At 34.1% G+C, this 23,678-nt stretch overlaps 1 protein-coding gene and 1 non-coding gene across 6 annotated transcripts in view; both read left to right on the top strand.

Moving 5' to 3' along the window:
* Nucleotides 1–858: 858 nt before the first annotated feature.
* The window catches only part of LOC106661447 (unconventional myosin-Ia), a 177,274-nt gene continuing 154,454 nt past the window's right edge, over nt 859–23,678 (top strand). For all 5 annotated transcript variants that reach the window (XM_024227508.1, XM_024227510.1, XM_024227511.1 and 2 more), the window contains exon 1: nt 859–1,529. The gene's annotated coding sequence lies outside the window, so the exon portion shown is untranslated. The remainder of the gene's footprint in view (nt 1,530–23,678) is intronic.
* Nucleotides 19,867–19,939, top strand: Trnay-aua. The gene has a single exon. It is a non-coding gene; the product is annotated as a tRNA-Tyr (tRNA).

Genomic DNA, 23,678 nt, shown 5'->3' with positions numbered 1-23,678 from the left:
GTGTCACGAGCGGGATTCTAACCCACGACCTTCAGCTAAATACGCCGCTGCTCTACCACTTGAGCGATTATGCCTTCGATCCAATCGAACGGTCCCGAAGGTCGTAGGTTCGAATCCCGCTAGTGACACTAGCTTTTTTAGTACAACCAATACCTTACATAAAGATTAATTATTGAAAGAAGTTACTTCTATCGTTAAAATCAAACCCATAAATAAAAATCCTCTCTCTCTTTCTCTATAGAGGTAGAGGTTTTCAAGACAATCAGTACTGAGAAATCAATATTTATAAAATATATAAATCACATTCGATTGGATTTGGGACCAATTCTGGAGAATAAATTTTCATTCATTTCTCTCTCTATCTCTATCTATTGATGATCGATCTATTTTCCCTCTCTCCTTTTCTTATCAGAAAACTTATTGAAAAAGCAAAGATTAGAAAGTTTGCTGAGAAGTTTTCTCTTCTTTTAAGATTTAAAAAAGTGAAATAGAGAATATAGATCTATAGAATCTTAAAGATATTGAAGACTGAAAATTGAAGCATAAATAACATAAGATAAACTGTAGTCCTTGAGACCAAATCTTGAATGATCAATATAAATAAATCGTTCATTCCAATTTCTCTCTCTCTTTCTCTCTCTCCACCTTCGTTTTGTTTTACATAAAACCAGTTAAAATCAAAAAACAAAACGTAAGAGAAGCTTTAAGAGATTAAAATATGTAAAAAAATAAAATAAAAAGATAAAAGTATTGAATAAAAATAATCTATGTCTAGACCAGAAAAGAGAATTGTTTTCACAGTAATGTTTTTTGAAATAAGAATTTTGAAAAATGAAATGCATATTCGTCTGTGTTAGTGGGATGGATGCCGGGTTGTTACACACTAGGCTGGTTTTGTGTGTGTGTGTGTGTGTGTGTGTGTGTGTGTGTGTGAGGTGTAACTACCATAGTCTTAGCCGTTACGAACAATGTTTTCGTACTCGATCCTCCAAAAGCCTTGTTTCTTTGACGTTTTCACCCGGGAAAATCCGACAATATTGAACACGGGGTGGAAAACGACCCGGCCGAAAGGGATATTTCCATGGGTTTGGGTGGCAACATCAATCGGCGACGTCCCGTTGCTGGCAGCACTTGCTGAATTGCAGTCGTGTCGGACGGTCGCAACTCTTGCCGGTTACGTCAATTCACAGAGTGCATGCTGGTTTGTGTCTCCCGAGGCGAAAATGACACCGTCACACCGTCGTGGACAGGCGATTTTCTACCACGGAGAAAGCGGGTGTAGGAAAAAGTGTTCCACGTTATAAAAAACTTTAGCCGACTCCTATCATATTTTAAATTGTGTCTTCTTCTCTTCTCCGAATATTGTGAATGTTTTCTTTTTAAAATGTCTTGAAAGTGAATCTAATGGCCGAGATTTATGCGGGCAGAGGGAGGTCTTTGACTCAAGTTTTCCACTAGTTAGTGCTTGTGATTAGTGACATTTTGTACGATTTTCTTCAAGAATTATGCGTTTTGGAACACCGAATCAGGTATAAATAATTAAATAAAAACAATTAGCTTCCTTTTAAAAACAAATTTGTTCATAAAAAGGTACATTAACACTGATGAATATCACGATTCGACATTTACATCAAAATGAATAACTTATGAAGTCTGAAAGATAGCATGTGTTTATCGCCATGTTTCAAAATTACCTCCGGTTACGTAACCGTGGTAACGCACACCTCTGAACACGAATGTTATGTATTTAAAAATAAATAAAACCTTCAGTGTTGACTGTTTTCGTTTTAATGATCTTATGTTTTAAATATAAAACAAACAAAAATATTTTACACATTTTGATTCCACAGCTTGGAAATTTTACGATTTTTAATTGTTCATTATTAAGAAAATACAGTTTCCGGGAAAATATTGATTTTTGGTATTTTTTTAAATTTAACTTTGTGTTACCGCTACAACGTAAAATTCATTGCTGGTTTGTTTGAAGCAAGTACAGAAATATTTACTTGGTAAACTCAGGCAACATTTTATATGCGATAAATCCTTTAAGGGATGTATAAATTATGTATACATTATGATAAAAATCGTATAAAATATATTTTTACAAACGCGTTTATTAAAAGAAATGGTTTATAATTTTTTAATAATCTAATGAATCAATAGGAATTTTTTTTGAGATAGGTGCGATGTCTGACCATTACTCACCAAAGGTTACAACATGTACACATGAAGTTTATGAAAACAAATCACATGGAAAGAACATAGATGTCATTTCAAAACTATTAAAACAAAACACTAATGTATCAAATCGAACTCATTGTAAATCAATTCTAAACAAAATTATTGAGGTTATATTGTTCCTTATTTAACTATGTTTAACTAACGAGGAGAAGTAAAAAAATATGCACTATAGATGTGTTCTTGCCAAGAACCCTAAGAGCGTGGAAAATATGTTAAAAATGTAATTTACATAATCTTTATGTAATCTTATCTTAAACAGAAAACGGAAATCAACTTTATTTCTAATTATAAAAAAGATTTTTACCTAAAAAAAAATAATTTGCAGGGGAACTAATTAGTACCTACTGAAAAACATTACATAATTAATTTTGCGACCAAGAGTTTAAATATTTTTTATATCAGTGACTTAATTTTATAATCTTTTTTTCACTCCGAAATACTCCTGAATACAATTTATTTGAGAAATAAAAATAAATAAATAGAGATAGCTTTGAAACTTCACCGATCCATAGTAAACTTTGCAAGGCTTTGGGACGCTATAACGACCATGTAATGGCACAAACTTGACATCCGTAAATAAATCAAAACGAGAGGTATAAAATAAAACGTTGGAGGAATTGTTTTACGGATTTATGCTCTTTTTTGTTACTTGCATGACATAAAATCTAAATCTTGTTTGAATAGGATAAAAGAAGAAAAATACAACTTTCCAAAGGCTGAAATACCGTCAAATTTCAATACAATCCAGAGGTTTATGAATTTTTAAATGCCACAGCATCAGACATCGGAGAAAAAAAATTGCCCCCTGCTTATTTTCCTAGCACTAAAATATTTTTTTTTGTTCGCTATAAAATTCGTATTTTTGGACTTATAAAGGGTGTTTAAAACTGTTTTAGAATTGATTTTTAAAAATTATATTTTTTTGAGCCTACTTTACTGGAAATAGGCTTTCTTATCTTTTTTATATATCTTTATCTCATTTAATACGATTTGCATACTATTTTGTTATCCTATGAATATATTTAATCGGTTTAAATATGTTAGTTTAGGGTAAGAAATAATTTTATAAAAAGTTACAAAAACGAAAAGACGTTCATGGTTCAAAAAGCTTCCAGTAAAGTAGAACAAAAATAATATTATTAAAAAAAATTTATTTGGATTTTTTAAAAGAATTCTTTATACTTCTTAACTATGAATTTTCATAACAAACAAATAAATACATTTTTGGGTCGGATCAGCAGGGGAAATTTTTTTCCGATATACACTGTTCTTCCATTCAAAAATTTATATCTACTCTGGTTTTTATTCAGTTGCAAATTGCAAATGTTGGAAAGCTGCATTTTTCTCTTTCAATCTATGTCAAAAATCATTGGATTTGATGGCAATATAAGTGAGAAAAATAAGGATAAAAAGGACAAACACTACTCAAAAGTTTTAATTGATATCTTAAATAATAATTTTTACGAATGACAAATGTATGACCTTATGTGTAGGTTATGTGGTTCTAAATACTTGTCAAGTTTCTCTTCGATCGGTAGATTCGTTTTAAAGTTATCACAATTTTTGTGTTTAAAATCCTACGATGGGAAGACGAAAAATTTAAGATAATAAAATTATTTTTAAAATTTTCCGGAAGTTTATTTTAGAGGTTTGTAGGGGTGAACAAAAAAATGAACTGTTTTTTGAAATTTGTTTTACAAAATAATTATTTACTATCTTGACATATGGAAAACAAAAATCTGAGAGAAAAAATACTTTTTCATTTTCTTTTGTAAAAATTTCTATTCAGTAGTTTTTAGGGATGCAAAATTCGAAAATTAAATTAATTTATTACTATAAATATATTTTAATCTGGTTTAACCATAAAATACTTATGTATTGGACAATAGATACGAATTTTCTCGCGCGCCGGTTGATTCTTTTAGATTAATATATTTTTATTCATCCATTTCATCCATTTTTCGTACATTTCATACTTGGAATCTAAAAGTATTAGGCAAATAGGGATTATCCTTATTGTAAAAGAAACTTTTTCAATCTTAACTAATAATGAAAATATGTAGTGATTATGCTTATTGTAATAAACAATTAAAATGAGGGAAAATTCGAAATGTGTGGTTGAGATGGGAAGTAGGTGTCCGAATGGATCGAGATCACAATGGCTGAAGTGATAGAGCAGCGGCGTAAAAGGCGAAGATCGTGGGTTCGAATCCCGCGCCATTGACTTTTTTATCTAAACTGAAAACCTTAATTAATTGTAATAAATAATGTTTTTTCCTCTGATGTGCAGGGAATGAGGGACGGAATATAGAAGGGAAATAATAGCATAAATGATACGTAACTGTCAATAAAATTTGTAATAATCTTAAGAAAAACAAGAATATTATTCCAAATTTCCAGATGTAGTTATTTTTGTTTTATTTGAACGTTTACTGAGAATAAGAACTCCAACTGGATTAGGGGAGAAAAAAAGAGAAACTTTTCTTTTTAACAATCGGTTTCAACAAATCGAGTCTAAGTTTGCAAGTAGAAAAACATTATTCTGATTTTGAGAAAAGAACCACCGAGGAAACTTAAGAGAAAAAATTCTCAGTCTGGGTATCAAATAATTAATAAAGTCAGGGGGGGACTTTTTTTACACCATCTTCTTCGTGTTCTACAGGCGATTCCGTTTCATGGATTCTCAAAGGGGGTCGCGTTTTATGGGCCGTAAAATGAAACGGAAAGAAATGGGCTAATGCAAAACACCCGATAATAAAAATACGTCAATTGGGAACTTTTGATTTTTGCTGAATAAAACGACTGGGCTACTTTTTATAAAACTTTACTCTTGAAAAAAATCAAATCATTTTTTTATTCTTTCTCCTTCTCTTCTTCTCTATCTCTTTTTCTCTCTTTCTCCTTCTCTCAATCACTCACTCTCACTCTTTCTCTTTCTATCCTTCTCTCGTATTTTTGACCTTCAGTTTGGGTAGCTCGTTTTTGTTGAGATTTGGTCCATCAGATAATGATCTATAGGTTATTTTGGGTTTTACTAATGCCGTGTAGAGCCAGTGGGCTATTTTCGGTTTTAGTACCCACAATTTGCCAAAGGAACTTCTTATGGTCATTAACGATATTTTATCTTTTGTTATGATTTGCAGCAGGTGAGAGTTCCAGGTTAACTTTTTATTACCGATTATTCTTAGGTATTTAACCTCTTTTTTTAGCTGCAGTATTTCGTTTGAGAATCATAGTCCTTGTATTTCTATTTTTCTTTTTCTTAGTGAAAGGAATTAGAGCAGTTTTTGAAGGGTTGGCTATAAGTAACCGTTTTGAACATCTTTCTTCCATGTTTAGTGCTCTTTGGGTGAGTTTTTTTAATGTTGAGTCGAAAGTTACCCAGACTAGTATGACAATCATCTAGATGGTCTTGGGTATAGATTATGCTATTAAAAACAGTCATACCACAACGTCCTTTCACATTACCCGTCCCACTAAATACGTATATGATATATTGACCGCAGTTCCCACAGATCAAATTCAAACTACATTAGATATATTTAATAGCTTTCACCCACGCCTACAATTTAAACATGAAATCGAAAACAACAAAAAAAGTACCATTTTTAGATACACTCGTAATAAAACAACCAGATGGCACATTAATCACAGATTGGTATCAAAAACCAAGAAACACAGATCGCTACCTCAACTTTACATCTCACCATTCCCTTCATACAATAATAAACACGGCCAAAGGGTTACTTCACAGAATGATTACCCTGAGCCATGAATCATTTCACCACAAGAACATAAACATATACAAACAGATCCTCCATAACAATCTCTACTCTAAACACATAATTAACAGAATAATCAACAATTACAACTCAACACTAACACCATCCACTATTACTAATTTTATTCAAGGCCTATCCCATAAATTAAACACATTTCTCTCGTCCGATAACTTCAAAATAGCTTTCAAAAATTATAAAACAATCCAAACACTTTTTCCAAAATTAAAGATCCCACACCAATAACAAATAAATCTGATGTAATCTACAAGATCAACTGTTTAAAATGTCCGGAAACTTATATCGGTCTTCATCCCAATATCTGGATAAGAGAGTAAAGCAACATATTATGATTGCCAAAAAACCCAAGCAAAATCCTACAGCACTCGCTACCCACCATTTTGAACACCAACACAATTTCGATTTCAAAAATCCAAAAATATTACATACAGAACAAAACAAACATAAACGTAATTTCTTAGAAATGGTTTATATCAACAGAGATAAACACAGCATCAATTACAGAACAGATACATGTAAACTCAGTCGCAGCTACGCCAATATCATTAATCAAATTCAATATAGATAACATACATATATCATCACATTACATTCCACACATCAAATATTTTTCACATAGTCTTATTGTCCAACAATTTAGCTTTCCTTTTCCTATTTATCCCTTTCTATATAATCCTGAAAGGATAATCTGGCCGAACCATTATCAACACATTGTTTCCCTTCATCGGCTATTTTCACCTCACAGAAGCCGACGCCTTATACAAAAATGTCTTTTCTATATCGACTTCCTTCCCCACCCCTTCAAAATCCAACGTATATAAACATAAAACAGCAAAATCTCACTGGCACTCTCGACACGACACGCAAGAATGGCACAATTACACAGAAGACGAACACTTTGAATGAGTAGAAATACTTTGATTGAATATAAAAATATATTTTGCATTGTATAAATTCACTTTTCCACATCCTAAATGTGTTTGTTAAATAACAATGTTTGTAAATCCCAGGCCCTAAAGATGATCTCAATAAAGATCGAAACGTTGGCACGATAAAGAAAATGTTTTTCTGAAAACTACATCACACCAGACCGCATCTCACGATTTCTGAATAATTATGCTTTCATTTAATTCTCATATGAGAAGACATCCTCTACACAACAGAGGCGAGATTATTCCTCCTTGTGGACATCCTCTCGCTACCACTGTTTCAACCTTTTCGTGAAACACGGAGGCCTGTACTTTTCTGTTTCTTAACATGGAATCTATCCATCTGTAGCAGGTGTTATCAATTCCTCGCTGCTTCAGGGATGTAATCACTGATACAAAAGTGTTAACAAATGCTCCTTCAATGTTCAAGACAGTTCCTAATGATATTACTATGCTATTGCTGGTCAATGAATCTTTTATTTGTATTGTAGTTATTTTAGTAGGAAACGTTTATTGCTTTATCTCACCAGTTAATTTTTCTAAAACAATATTTGTTCGAAATGTCTGCCACGCACTAAAATACCATTTGTACATAAAAGAAGCCCGATTGAAATCAGGCTTTGCAACCCTTGTCATACAAATTCTCGATATTAAGAATTTAACCCTGATTAATTATTGAAAAAGCTGGGAGGCGGGACCAGCATATTCGGTCCTTTGCAAGCATTGCGAGCACCTGATAATTCCGACAACACTCCGACACTTCATTTAAACACAATATCCAATCTGACTAAAAGCACGGGTCATTCACAATTAACAAGGATGATATATCTTGTACCAATTTTTCGTGTGAAACTACGCAATCTGAGTCAATGGACGAAGAGGTAATAGGTAGTTACTTACCCTCACATACACTCAGAGAGAGAGAGAGAGAGAGAGAGAGAGAGAGAGAGAGAGAGAGAGAGAGAGTGTGAGAGAGTGAGTAAGAGAGAGATCTATATGCACTACTACCTAAAGAAGGTGGGCAAAACAGACACAGTATCATGCCGACACTATCAGGAGGAACCGGAGACATCGACCTTTGCGAATGAGAAGCATTAGTTCTGTTGCGATTAACTACACGGCGCATGAAACCACTAATGGAACTGGAAATATTGTTTCCTTTATTTTACGATAATTCTATTTCCTTTTAATTCTGATAGATGCCTAAATTAAAAAATTGTACCACGGAAGAGCTGGATGTTGGTAAATGGTAAATGGTAAAAAAAGGATACTAGGAAGCGGGGTTTGTGCTCCCCAGGCATTGCAGCCTTTTGGCTTATTGTACCTTCCTAGTTCCTTAGTTCAGTGTAATAGACTCAATCCTTCTCCTTAGAATCATCTGGTCACTGACTGTCGCTGCTACCCTTTCATTCCCTAGGTTTATTCTGTATGTTAGGTTAAATCTCCATTGAGCCGTTGCTTCGCATTCGAAGATGATATAGATGGTTGTTTCCTCCGCCTCATTGGATAATCTGGAGATGGAATCATCGTTACATATGCCCATGTTGTGTAGATGTTTTTTCAGATGTGACCGGTTAATAGTTCTATCACTCCTCTGAGTCTAGCCCTCTCCAATTGCTGCAGTGAGTTTGCAAATCTTGTTGAGGGTTGTTTCATCATAGGTTTACTGTGATCCACTTCTCGTTTTGATTTATTTGGATCCATTCTGCGGTGGAGGATTTATAACTAACTATATTTGTTTTTGTTGTCACAAGTATATTTTCGGGGCCTATGTAAGTGTTACAGATCCTCCTCTGGCAGTCTGCGTTTTTGTTACCCAAAATTCCTCTGTGCCCTGGCACCCAAGATATCGGGTTGTTGTGCTTCCCCAAGTTTTGGAGATTTTGGATGCATTCACTGACTAATTTTGATGTGATTTTTTACATGCTAATGCTTTAATAGCTGCTTGGCTATCAGATTTTATGAGGATTTCTCGCCGGTGTAACCTCTTTTAAAAGTTTCTAGGGCACATGTGCTGATGGCATGTATATCTGCTTGAAAGACCGAAGTGTACTTCCCTAATGAGTTTGAATGCTCATGTTTTGGGCTTTACAGAAAACGCCCGATCCGGTTTTTTCCGTATGTTAGGTTAAATATCCACTGAGTTATTGTTGTTCCATCGCATTCGAAGATAACATGGGTGGCTGTTTCCTCCTCCTCATTACATAATCTGCAAATGAGGTTGTTGTGTTTCCTCAGATTTTGGAGATTTTGGATGCATTCATTGACTAATTTTGATGTGTTTCTTCTACATGCTAATGCTTTAATGGTTGCTTGGCTATCAGATCATATGAGGATTTTTTTGCCAGTGTAACCTCTTTTAAGATTTTTGAAGCATTGATGGTATGTATTTCTGCTTGAAAGACCAAAGTGTCCCTAATGAGTTTGAATGCTCATGTTTTGGGCTTGTACAGAAAACGTCCGATCCGGTTCCTCCGTTCGTTGTGGATCCATCTGTATACCAAATCATTGTGTCTGATGCTCTCATGTGTTCTTCCTCTCATTTAGAGACTTTGCAGGAAGTTGTAAAGAACGTTTTCGGGATCAGTCAGTCCCCATTTCTAATAATGGGTGTCTGATTTTGTTGAGTATGGTTGTACGCCCGAATAGTTTAGTTCCTATCCAATTTAATTGTTTCTGGAGCTTTAGTGAGCTTTTCCTAGCCTCTCTTATATAAATATTTTCAGTGGAGGTAGGTTTAGCAGAGTTTCTAATGCATTAGTAGGGGTTGTTCTCATTGATGTGATACATAGGCTTGCTAGTCTTTGTATTCTGCCTACTTTTTGCGTCGCTACTTTTTGTTGAGCTTTGGTCCACCAGATTAGTGATCCATTGGTTATTCTGGGTCTTATTACTGCCTGTATAGCCATTTTCGGTTTTAATTAACCACAAGGTTTTCCTAAGGTTCTTCTTGTGGGCATTAGCGATATTTTCCTATAGTATTGCAGGTAAAGGGTCCAGGTTAATTTCCTAGGAATTTAACCTCATTTTTTAGTTGCAGCATTTCGTTATAGAAATATAAGCCTTGTATTTCTATATTTATTTTCTTGGTGAAAGCAATTAGGGTGGTTTTTGAGGGGTTTGCTTTAAGTCCCCGTTTTCAACACCATTGTTCCACCAGGTTTAGTGCTCTTTGGGAGAGCTCTTTTAATGTTGAGTCGAATTTTCCCGTGATGATATACATATATACATAGCCTTGGGTGTAGATTCCGCTTTCATTTAGTTTGCATATGAGGTCGTCCACTACCCTGTTGCGATTAACTACAAGAGACATCAAAACACAAATAAAACTGGAAATATTTTTCCTTCATTTAAAATAATTATGTTTCCTTTTAATTCTGATAGATTCCTAAATTAAAAAAATTGTACCACGGAAGAACTAGATGTTACAATTATCATTTGAAATCTGATAGTTTCTGGTGATCTTCTTTCTAGTCATTGCATTGTCCAAGACTTACAGCCATTTTTGTTGACAGCATTAGTAATTCTTTTTTAAAAAGATAATTTGGTCGATTTAGGCAATTGTTCTTTTACTCTTGTTTTTATTTCTTTACCGCTTTGTCCTATATATTTAATATCACAATAATTACAATTGATTTGGTAAACCCCCCTTTTTGCCAAGTTGTCTACTTTGTCTTTAGGTTTTGAGAGGATGTTTTTAAGTGAACCCGTACTTTGAAAAGCTATTCTAAAACCTTCGTGTTTAAAACTTTTTCCGATAATTCACTAATGTATGGCAAACAACGGAAACCTAATGATTCATTTGTGGTAGGGTGGCTGAGTCTTATTGTTGATTCGTTTAAAGTTAATTTTTTTAGTCTTTTAACTACATAGTTTCAACAAAGGGAAAGAATTAGATTGGTTTGAGAAATTTGAAATTAAAAAATGTAAAATTGAACATTGTAATAAATGCATTAACAATATAACAGATTTTGATCTACCTCCCATTTTAAATATGTACATAAATAATAACAAACATCCAAATAATTAAACTAATTATTTTAATTGTTATTATTTTTATAGTAATTTAATAATATAAAGTATTTATTAGCATAATGTTTATTTGTGTTATAATTTCCGCGTTTCGCACGTTCAAATTGAGCGCCATTATAAAAAAATCAGCTGCTAATTGGAACGTAGCGTTGGCGGAGGTATCAGCGGGTTCACTTTGGCAATTCATGTCGAGAGACGTGGTTGTAGAAGTCCTTCAGCCTGATGATGAGGTAAAAGGCTCGAAATCCGGATCGTTGCAAAACAACTTATTGTGAGTAGGAATTATCTTTTTAAAAAGGATTGAACACCACACTCACTCCATCATTTATCATTTCTAGCAATAGTAATTTACTTACTTACCTACTTACAACATAATTTCTCGACTTCTTACCATAAATTGAAACTTTATTGACTATTAATTAACAGAATGAACTTAAATAGCCATACTTATGTAGGATTGAGTTCAAACGAACAATGTCAATAATAGTCTAAATGTGTAAATAGTAAAGTGAGTAGGCGCAAAAGCGTAGTCGTCTATCCCGGTTGAAGTTAAGGGAAGAAATGGAACGAAGTATATGATCCGTGAATATGAGGCCAAAGGGAGAAAGCACATCAACTACAGTAACCTTCTACTATAACATAATTCGCCCCGTATATTTTTTTCCCAACTGTCAGTTTTGCCGTTTTCTTAAATTAAACTTTATTTAGCTTTTATGCCTCGAGTGTTCCAATTGACTTTTATATAGAAAAGAGCATTTTTTTTTCTTCTGGACGGCAAAAATTAATTATTTAGATATCCAACAACGCAGGAACAACTCAGGGCGCTAAACGAACAATGCGTTCAGGCCTGAATGGGCTGTGTACATAGAGATGTAATTATAAACGCAACAGAGCAGAAAAGCAAAGATCCGAACTTAATTAAAGAGAAGTTTCTATTTGAAGAAGCTCCTTGAAGTTTTAAGCGTAACTTATATTAGTTCGGCTTATACCTGGTGATGTATTTTGTACATTTTGTCAAGATTAGAGAAATATGTCGCTCTTCATGCTTAACTCTTTTCTCATTTAGTTTTCATTAGGGTTCTCTTAGAAGACAATTCATTTACACATTTTTTACATTTTATTCATCCGATATGAACAGAAAGCTCTTGTAACTTCGTACTTTAATAGTATTGGATTAATAAGCGATCTGTCTTCATCTTTCTTAAGACGAGTCGTCCGAACAAAATCCTCTTTTTCCAATACAGGCTTGGCCTCATGTCTAAAGGGCATCTGGCCCCTTTTCCATCCCACAGCTTAGGATATGCCTCCATCATCTCGTCCCAGTTAGGCTTGATTTAAAAGGGTCATCATCCTCCTTACTGGGATTCTTCTGCAAAAAGGGGTTCAGCTTATTGTATCATAAGCATAAATGGAATACTTTAATTTCAAATGACACGAATTGCAAAGCGATAATTAATTTGACAGTAATACCCATTGTTTATTTCTACCGGCTGAATACTTCATTAAAGGTAATCCGATCAATTCCCCTGGTGTCAGATGAACAAACAATGTATGACAAAATAATTAATTGGTCAATAGCGTTTATAAATATGAAAGTTAGCTTCTAAAATTAATAATTTTAACATCATTTTATAGGTTTGAAATAGAAAAAGAGTTATATTTAAGAAATTTGCTCAAACATCGTTTTTTGTAGTATTTATGAGAATAAAAGAAAATTTGTGTCTCTTGATGAATTTTTTTTACTCTTTTCATCACCCCGCCGTACCTGAGGAAGACCACATACCGGCGGACAAAAGCTTTAACTTAATCGAATTTATGTATCTAAGGGATTTCAAATAAATGTGATAAATTATTCCGAAATCGTGAAATGCGGTCTGGTCTGATCGATTCATCCTTCCTTCGTTCATTCCAAGTATAGGTTAAGGACATATGATCTTGCACATCCTCCTCTGGCCAGTATACTGCATAGTTTTACCCAAAATTCCTTTGTGTCCTTGTGTTGTTACGTTTCGCTACGTTTTGAAAATTTTGTTAGATGTGATCTTTTAACGTGCTAATGCTAATGCTGCTTGGTTATCTAATTTTAAGGAATTTTTGTCTCTTTGTTTAAATGACAAGCATTGATAATACGAGGTCGGATGGAGACTTACCAGGTTTCGAAATGAGTATAACATTTGAAGATTTCCAGTGATAGGGATAGGGGATAGGGGTAAAAGAGGCGGCCACAAGGCCTACTGCACCTCGATCTGAATAGATCTATTGTGCTCCTCTGTTCATTATAACTCACTGGCCAGCTTCAGGCTATTAACCAGCCTGCACAGCTTTGACAGGGGTTCCTTGGTGTAGGATCTTACTTGTGGTCTTTCTTGTCCTAGTTGCAAGAACCTCCACCTACATAGGCCTTCACAGAAACATAAAATGTGTTCTGCGGTCTCCTCCTCTTCTTGGCAGTATCTAGTGTTTCTTCTGTCTGTACTCCAATCCGGTGCAAGTGCTTTCTTATGTGGCAGTGTCAGGAGTCCAACCAGAATCCTGGTTCAGTTGCGGATTCCTTCCAGTAATTCTTTGGTAAGTTTTGCGGTTGGCCTTCTATGAATCTCTTCGCGTGCCTCATACCTTGGTATTGTTCCAGGTTTTGGACTCATTAAGGATCCATTTTAAGATGTATCCTCTTTTGTGGCAAGCTGCTAGGCGGCAGTAGAGTTCTGGGTCCAGAGAGTCCATGTTGGCTCCAAACATGTCAACCTTTTCGTTGCCTGTATGCCCCGAATTTCCAGGGACCCATGCCAGGGTCAGGTCATTAGTGTCGCTAGTTATATGTTTGGAACACCAAAGGCCGTTTTTAAAAAGATTTATTTTACTTTAAAACATATAAAGAAGATTACAAGACAGAAAAATACGAGAGAATCGTCAGAAGTCGTACGCCTGAAGAACGGGGAGAGAATACGCGCCGTTTGAGATAAGCGCTAGGTTTATATGAAGTCGTAATGCAGAGTCAGCTGGGGCAGTTCCTTCAACTCTTAACTGCTGATTTCCGTCAGGGCCTCCATGCAGTTCCAAACACTCTTTGCCTTCGCCTCGCATGTGACTAAGTCCGTGGGAGCTGCCTGGCTGTCAGAGTAAATGGCTATCTTCCGGGAATGTATTCCTAGCTTTTTTTCTCTGGCACATTGTTCAATCACTATGATTTCAGACTGGAAAACTGTATCATACTTACCTAGGTTTACCGTCAGTTTGGTCTTGGGGTCATCCCAAAGATCTCAGCTCCCGTACCTTTGCGGGTTTTGGAGCCGTCAGTATAGTGAAAGGGATAGTAACCAATAATCATGATTTGATTAAAAGCAACTTTAACGTTGAACGAATAAACTAGGAGAGAACCAAATTTAATGCTAAGTATGTCAGTAGTAAAAACTGCAGGCTTTTTTAAAACATATTATTGGGTTTGTTTACTCTGTTAGATATTCTAATTTAACACAAGGTCCATGATCTGAATATATCCGATTTAAAACGTGTGAACACTACATTAAAAAAAAGAGGGCCATGCTTATTTATTACCCTTTACTACAATCTGCAAGGACGTGAATCGATCAATTGTAAATTTATAATGCGGAATTAAAATTCGGACCGCGTAGGTGGTACTTTCCAGTTTCGACCCCTCGGGTTCCCCTTTCTCCGAGTTCCCTCGAATTCCGGATATTTAAATATTTAGTAAGTGCGATACCAGCTAGGCAAAGATAGTGATGACTTTGGTGCATTGATCTTTTTCCCCTTCCAAGCTCGGACCCACGGACGAAAGAGGGGGAGTTCTCAATTAAGTTATAAATCGCCCTTCTCTAATATAAGTCGGGAACACATGGCCTAACCCGGCGATGTTCCCGATACATTCCGGCTCTTTTTTTATATATACATATATCTCCTCTTGCGCACCAGACTGGTAATTATTTTCAGTTTGGATTTCTTATCCCTGATATCCAATTTGAACATGTTCGGCCAATGCTGTTAACAGTCAACAAAGAACTTCAACAATAACATAACTATTTCTTTGCCCGTTTTAACTGCATCTTTAAAAATTTTCTCAATACGTAAAGTTTTTTTACATTATTTAAATATAGAAGAATGCTAACGTTTTATTACGTTTAAATTCAATAGTTTTCGAGGTCCGCTTGACCAATTAATATCTTTCAATTAATTAAGGTTTTTAGTTGAGATAAAAAAGTCAGTGACACGAGTTTCAAAATTGGAAAGGTGGGTTTGAGATGGGAAGTTAGTGTCTGAGAGGATCGAAGTCACGATAGCTCAAGTGGTAGAGTAGCGGCGCATCTAGCCGAAGGTCGTGGGTTCGAATCCCACTCGTGACACTGACTTTTTTATCTCACTAAAAACCTTAATTAGTTTTATATGTAATAATACTTCAATTTATTTTACCATTAAAACACTTTAGACCTAATTAACTCAACTATAGTTTTAAAATTAATTAAGGTTTTTAGTTGAGATGAAAAAAAGTTAATGGCACGAGAGGGATTCGAACCCACGATCTTCGGCTAGATACGCCGAATTTTAAAAAATGGCAAAAGGAGGGAAAACTCATAAGGTGGGGTTGAGATGGGGAGTTGATGTCCGAGTGGATCGAGGTCACGATAGCTCAGGTGGTAGAGCAGTGGCGTACCTAGCCGAAGGTCGTGGGTTCGAATCCCTCTCGTGCCATTAACTTTTTTTCATCTCAACTAAAAACCTTAATTAATTGTAAAGTATTAATTGATCAAACGGACCTCGAAATTAGTGAATATAGTTTTAAACCTGCCTCACAAGGCCATAGTGTTTTTAACCACAATATACAATGCCATCCTATGTACTGACTTTCCTCTTTCATGGAAGTACTCCGTAATCAATCTCCTAACTACATATCCTACTACAGACCCATCAGCATTCTTTCTGTGATTTCTGAAGCTCTCGAAAGTGTGCTCCTAAACTGTTCCAAATCATCCCCAACATTCCACGATTCAGCAAGGTTTCAGAATTGTCTACATAATTTCCTCCGCTTTAGAGAACAAAATTCTCCTGGATATGGCCCGGGCTTTTGATATTTGGCACCCAGGCATCCCTTTTAAACGCTTCGTACCTAATATTTATTATTTTATCCTGGAATCCTATTTAAGTGATCGCAGCTTGAGGGTTAGGTCACGATCTTTAGACTAATACAAGTCGGCGTCCCACAAGGGAGCATTTTTGGTCACATCCTTTACACTATTTATAACTACAACTTTCCTGTCCATCTCAACACCGTCATTCAGTCTTGTAACCCGATTCTATTCAAGCAACCTTCAACACCTAAGAAAACCTTGACTTTATGATAGATTCATGCGAAAAAGGCAAGACTGAATGAGGAAAATGTACCCAGTTTACATTTAAATTGAAAAACAATCAATAATCCTTTTGATGATGATTGAGAGGACTTCTGCTTCAGTTGTTTCAGCCCTAAACACGTCCTCTTACAGACCAATCAGCATTCTTTCTGTGATTTCCGGTGCACTCGAAAGATTTCTTCTAAAATGTTCCTAACCATCCACAACATTCCACGATACTGCAAGATTTCATAGGACATAATTTTCTCCGCTTTATAGAACAAAATACTCCTAGATGTTGCCCTGGCTTTTGATATCTGGCACCCTTTTTTTAAACTACTCATTATTATTTTACCTTGGAATTCTATTCACGTATCGCAGCTTGAGAGTGAGGCCACGATCTTTAGACTAATGCAAGTCGGCGTCCCACAAGGGAGCATTTTTGGTCTCATCCTTTACACCATTTGTATCTCCAACTTTCCTCTATATCTCAACACCGTCATTCAGTCTTGTAACCCGTATCCTATTCAAGTAACCTCCAACATCTAAGAACACCTTGATTTTATAAAAGATTGATGTGAAAAATCGAGGACAAAAATGAAAAGGAAAAATGTACCTAGTTTACATTTAAATAAAAAAAAAAATCAATAACCATTTTTACCATGTTAGAGAGGACTTCTGCTTCAGTTGTTTCTAGCCCAAATTAAAAATAAAAGTTAGCAGTACATTATTACAAAACCGAGACGTCTATAAATTAAATATTTTTAGAAATAGGACAAGACAACAATTTATAACCGAAGGGTTGCTACTAGTTATGTTACTAGTTGTATACCAACCTTTTATTTGTAAAATTGTACGGAAAACGCTATTATATTTTATAGAAGTTTGTCTTACTTTCTGTTTGGAAGGGTTGAATAAGGGTTGTACGTGGTAGGAACAATGTCATTCTCTAGTTTAAAAGATTCTTTTTTATAGTCATGTCGAGAGTTTCTTGAGGGAGAAGGGTTTTGAAAAAAAAAAGGTTCGAGTGTTACGAAGGAGGACCCCCAACCCTCCGTTGTGCTTTTTGCTTTCAGATTGGCCTCAAGCCAGATAGGACCCTCCTAGTGGCTACATAACACCAATCACCGCTTTACAGAACATTCCCAATGTGAAAGAGTTGCTCCAGTAAATAATCATTGTTCTCACGTTAACCTTCGCCCGTGGTTTACTTTTGTATTCAGTTGGGGGAGAAAAAGTCGGGTTGATATGCCTAACATACGCACGGTTGGGTTTATAAGAGTGAATTGATCTGCCTTTATTTATAGGCATTTATTTGTTCGACATTCCTGAAAATGAAAATTTAAGCAATATTTAGTTGAAAAATTTAACTAAGTTAATTCTTATTTGAATACTTATATACATTACTTATATACATATTATAATTTTCAATTAATTAAGGGTTTTAGTTGAGATAAATAAGTCAGTGTCACGAGCGGAATTCGAACCCACGATCTTCGGCTAGATACGCCGCTACTCTACCACTTGAGCTATCGTGACTTCGATCCACTAGGACACCAACTTCCTATCTCAACCCCACCTTTTGAATTTTCCCTCCTTTTTGCCATTTAATAATAAATAAAAAATATTTTAATATTTATAATAATCAAAAATGCTGGGAACATTTTGAGCTAGTTGAAATTTTTTGTGATAATTCTACTTTCAATTTTTTTAAGTAAGCACTATACTGGGGTCATGTAAACGTCGAAATTCTTGTTATAATTATACATCTTATAGAATGCTGATGGGTGTGTAGTAGGATATGTGGTTAGGAGGTTTGTGAGGTTTAGGAGATTGATTACGGAATACTTCCATGAGAGAGGAAAGTCAGTACGTAGGGTGGCATTGTATATTGTGGTTAAAAATGCTATAGCCTTGTGAGGCAGGATTAAAAGTATAGTTGAGTTAATTAGGTGTAAAGTGTTTTAATAGTGAAATAAATTGACGTATAATTACATATAAAACTAATTAAGGTTTTTAGTTGAAATAAAAAGTCAGTGTCACGAGCGGGATTCGAACCCACGACCTTCGGCTAGATACGCCACTGCTCTACCACTGGAGCTATCCTTGATCACCTTGTTCCACTGGGGCACTAACTTCCCATTTCAACCCCACCTTTTGAATTTTCCCTCCTTTTTGCCATTTTTCAAATGTCGTGTAATCTATTTGATTCTCGGCGACAAATGAAATGCCCACGCAGAGCTTTAGTGAAGGTATACTTCATTTTAAGTTAATAAATTCACTAGTTTTCGTGGTCCGCTTGACCAATTAATAACATTCAATTAATCAAGGTTTTTAGTTGAGATAAAAATGTCTGTGTCACGAGCGAGATGCTAACCCACGACCTTCGGCTAGATACGCCGCTACTCTACCACTTGAGCTATCGTGACTTCGATCCACTCGGACACTAACTTTTAACACTAACTACACTAACCTTTCGAATTTTCCCTCCTTTTTACTATTTTCAATGAGGGAAAATCCGGACGGTTGTAGGTTGAGATGGAGAATTGTTATCCGAGAGCATGTGTTTTTACTTTATGGAAAACATAAATATACATACATAAATGAATAGATATACATAAATTATATATTGTTGGGAAGTTCGCTGGTTAGACTATTGAAAATTAACATTGAAGAGGACTCATCTCATGAGGTCGAAAACGTTTTATAAAAATAAAACCCCATGCTGCAGAATATATTTATAACCTACAATACAAATAATAATGTTTTGAAAATAAAAAGCAAAAAAAAAATTGTGACCCAATATTGAAATAAGTATGTGCGACGCTTATGGTTGCGCCAACCAATTTTGTTATTATTTCTCTTTATGGAAAAAATAAAGCAAAATCTTTTGATGATTTTTACGTTTCTTTGACCAATTCTGTGAAAAAACAAATCAACCGGATCTACTTCGGGTAGGGCGTGTTCCAATCACGGATCAACCCAGCCCATGTCGGGTCCCGAGGAGGTCTTGAATTAGGGAAATCGAAGAGAAAACAGGAGCTGCCCTCATCAGTATTCAGGATTTCGGGCAGAAAACAAATAACTCCGGGATTAGGAGCATGAAGGAAAAACAAACTCTCATAAGGTGTTTTCCTTGCCAAAGGAACAGAGCCTGGACTTCTATGGATCTCTTTGAAGGAATATGCTTATTATGCTTATTTGACGCAAAGTTTGAAGATTTTACTATATAATGAGATTTTAAAGGTTTCTTTTTTATTTACGTTTATAACTTACCAAGACATTTTTAAGTTATATACAAAAAAAGTTTTGTAAAGTGTTACTTTAGCAGGCTTAATAACTTTTCTTTGAACTTTCACTCTTGTTATCAATTGACACCTCCTAAATCTTCTCTATAATAAAACAATAATAAATTTGCTTTTAGTCAAAAATACACATATGTACCTTTTGAAGAATGACAAAAAGGAGGGAAAATTCAAAAGGTGGGTTTGAGATGGGAAGTTAGTGTCCGAGTGGATCGAAGTCATGATAGCTCAAGTGGTAGAGTAGCGGCGTATAAAGTCGAAGGTCGTGGGTTCGAATCCCGCTCGCGACACTGGCTTCTTTTCTTAACTAAAAACCTTAATTAATTGAAATATATTTATGAATTTTCCGCCTTTTTAGATAACGTATCAACCAAACATTAATTACAATTCTGTACAAAACAAGCACATTGTCTGTTTTTTTTTCTTTTTCCCATGTGTCGACTTGCTAACGAGGAAAAACAAGACTTTAAAATATATCACGTCGTTTTTTCAGTTTATTAGTGTCTTTTTTTTTGCCAAGAGACTTGATAACATTAACCAAAAAAAAGTAAAATTTCCTCTTTGAAGTCAAAAATCTTTACAGGAAAATCGGTCCTACTCCTTCTGTTGTTGACAATTACATTTAAAAAAAGTTAATCATTTAGAGAAAAAGGCCTTACCTTCTCCAGATTTAACGAAATTCTAACAGTACATGTATAAAAGACCTCTATTAACGCTTACATTTATTTCATTTCTAACAAAACATGGATTATGAATTAATTGACTCACTTTTCACGTAGGAAATGAACTAGGTAAAGACAATAATTTATAACCTATTCATATTGCTTCAATACATTACTTTTCGAAATACTACATTAGTTTTCGAAACAATAATTTGGACTTTCGAAGTCAAAATTTTGGGGAAGTGGTAGCAAATCTAAACTTGCAAGTCCAAGTGATTTATAAGTATATCAATTATGGTTCTTCAAAATTCAAAGCTCCCAAAGCTTCCTCTTGTATTTACAGTATTCAAACCGCTGTTTAATGATGTAAACAATCTTTGGTAAAACAGGATTAATATTTTATTAAGGATATAAATATATAATTAACTATATAATTTTACAATCATTAACACGGGATTTTGTCACGACCTAGTAATTTGTTTGTGAGCTGAAAATAGTTGGCAGATATTCGAGACTGATAGGCGATATTGATTTTTCAAGTAACATTTATTATTTTTTCGTTAATAACCTTCACTAGCTAATTTTCTTTGCCATTTTCATCATCGCCAATCTAATTTGTAAACGATAAGTATTAAATGCTTTTTTATACATGTCAATCTTTCAAATAATCTGTCCTGTGCTCGGAAATTGAATGCCGAATTTTCCCTATTGTGTACGGCAAAGTTTGATTTAGGATTTGAAAGCAGATTAAAATGAATCAAGGATGAACTTTGTTAACGACTCGCCATCAACACATTGCGTAGTTTTGTTAACAATTTCTTTACTTTCGATTGTTTTTGGATAAAAAAAAATTCCTCTCGAAAATATATTTGGCCAGTCTTTCATTGTTTGCAAAAACCAAAATTATAAAACCCACGAGATTTTTTTGAAAAATTTTAAAATAATTTCTTCTTGAAGAACAACCTTTCGGTTTTTAATGTAATTTAAAGTTGAGTTGATAAACTAGTTTTTCAGAATGAATTTGACCAAAGACAAATGGAATGTATTATTTAATGCAATATTTTGCATTATCTTTTGAACGAAATAATTCAAAGGTTCAACCAAATTTAACACTTCATAAATCAAATTGAAATTTTTCTTAATCAATATGAAATTTTTTCAACTCCAATAAAACTTCTTTCAAACTGAATTGAACTTTTTAAAAATCAAATTGAACATGTTCTGAACAAGAATGAACGTTTAGCAAATTAAATGAGCTTGTTGCAATTCCCTTTGAACGTTTTCTTAATTAAAATAAATGTTTAACAAATCAAACTTCTTTAAAATTGAGTTGAACATCTCTAATAATAAAATTTGACGCTTTTTAAATCAAATTGAGCTTTTTCTAGTCAAAGTGAACTATTACTAATCAAATCGTTCTTTTTTCAAAAATCAAATTGGACATTTTTTAATCAATAAATTTGTCCCAAATAAAATTGGGCTAATTTTTAATGAAAATTGTTGGATATTAAATTCAACTTTTTGCAAATAATATTGAACTTTTTCTGAATCAATTTCAACTTTTTCTAACCCAAATTGGATTATTTCAAAATTACATTGAAATTTTTATAATGAACTGGAACTTTTCTCAAATCAAATGAACTTGTTGCAAATTACATTGCACTTTTTCTTAGTTTAAATGAACGTTTACCAGATCAAATTGAATTTCTGTCAAATTGAACTTTTCAATAATAAAATTGAACATTTTCTAAATCAAACTGAACTTTTCCTAAAGCAAATTGGATCTTTAATAAACGGATTGTATTTTTTAAAATTAAATTAAACTTTTCCTAGAACAAATTTAACTATTTGAAAAAGAAATAAACATTTTAGCAATCAAATTAAATTATTTGGGTTCTTATTAATAAAATTGAGACTTTTAATTAACATTGGACTTCGCTCAAATCAAATTTTTATAACCCAAATTGAATATTTGAAAAATAAACTGTACTTTTTGGAAAGTATATTGAACTTTTACATGATAATATAGAACTTTTTTAAATTAAAATAGAACAGTTTTTAAAATAAATTGACATATTTGAAAATCAATAGAACATTTTGGAAAATAAATTGAACAATTTGAAAATCAAATTTACCATTTGGGAAATCAAATTTAGCTTTGTAATAATCACATTGATCTTAGAAATCAAACTGAGCTATTTGAAAATCAAATCTAACATTTCGGCAATAAAATTTCACTTTTCCATAAACAAATTGTACTGTTTAAAAATGAAAGTTACCTTTTTCAAATTTTTTATTGCATTTATTTGTATTTACAATTATTATATTAAGGAAATATTTTTGATTTATGCTGACTCTGCCGTTCAAGTCCCTGGTAGGATTTGTACACTCCATCACATCGAACCTAGTCATTAATCACTCACTGAGGACGTCTGGAGGCCACTTTCGTTCAATCGTCTTGGAGGATTTCCTAGTAGAGTTGAAAGTGATAATTACCGTATTTGTAGATAATTGTGGTTGTTTAGTGTTGGATGGAATTTTTTATATTAACTTTTTATTAAGTGAAATGATTTTTTCCTAAATTGAAGTTAACTATTCCTATGTTGCATTTCACTTTTTAGCAAATTTAATTTCCATAGAAAAACGTAAAACTGGATAACAATAAAAAAAATCAATGGCTTAACTGTATTTAGTCAAACGATTATATAGATTATACGAATAGGGCTAAAATCTAGTGTATTAATTAAATATTTACGTTACAATAATTGAATAATATGGGCCATTCTCTATGCCAAACTGTAACTTAGCTCTTATAAACGTTTAAATATTAAAATATCTTTTGTTTTAATGAAAAACTTGAGGTATCCTGGGTGGAGATTGGAAGTTCTTGAAATATATGGCGAAGTTGTCAGTCATAAAACCCGACAGTATATCATATATGTATATTAATTGCTGACAGTTCTAGAAATGCGGAAACGAACAAAGATTTTTGAAAAGCCACATTTTCATTTATTATCGAGAGGTTTAGTTTAATAGACTCATAAACCTACGGATATTTCATTGTTTTGGGTAGTTCTAGTCGTCCGGGAGCGGATGGGCTCAGCCGTTTGTCATGCGGGTCATCGACGAATGTGCCGCTTCATCAAACGGATCGTACAATAACAAGATAAAAACACCATGTTCGCATGGAACGATCTTCCAGCTTCCATCAATCAAAATTTCGACAGCGAACACAACAGCGTGTTTCGGAGCGCGGGGTTTTTTCCCCATGAAAATTAATTCCTCGCTAAATAGTGTAGCCTTCGTATTTGTTCACTAATTTCGAGGTCCGCTTGACCAATTAATATATTACAATTAATTAAGGTTT

This window comes from Cimex lectularius, unplaced genomic scaffold, assembly GCF_000648675.2.
Source record: "Cimex lectularius strain Harlan isolate CLEC.00 unplaced genomic scaffold, Clec_2.1 scaffold166, whole genome shotgun sequence".
NCBI classification, from domain to species: domain Eukaryota; kingdom Metazoa; phylum Arthropoda; class Insecta; order Hemiptera; family Cimicidae; genus Cimex; species Cimex lectularius.
Note: the sequence above shows the minus strand (reverse complement) of the source record. Positions and strands in the feature narration are given on the sequence as shown.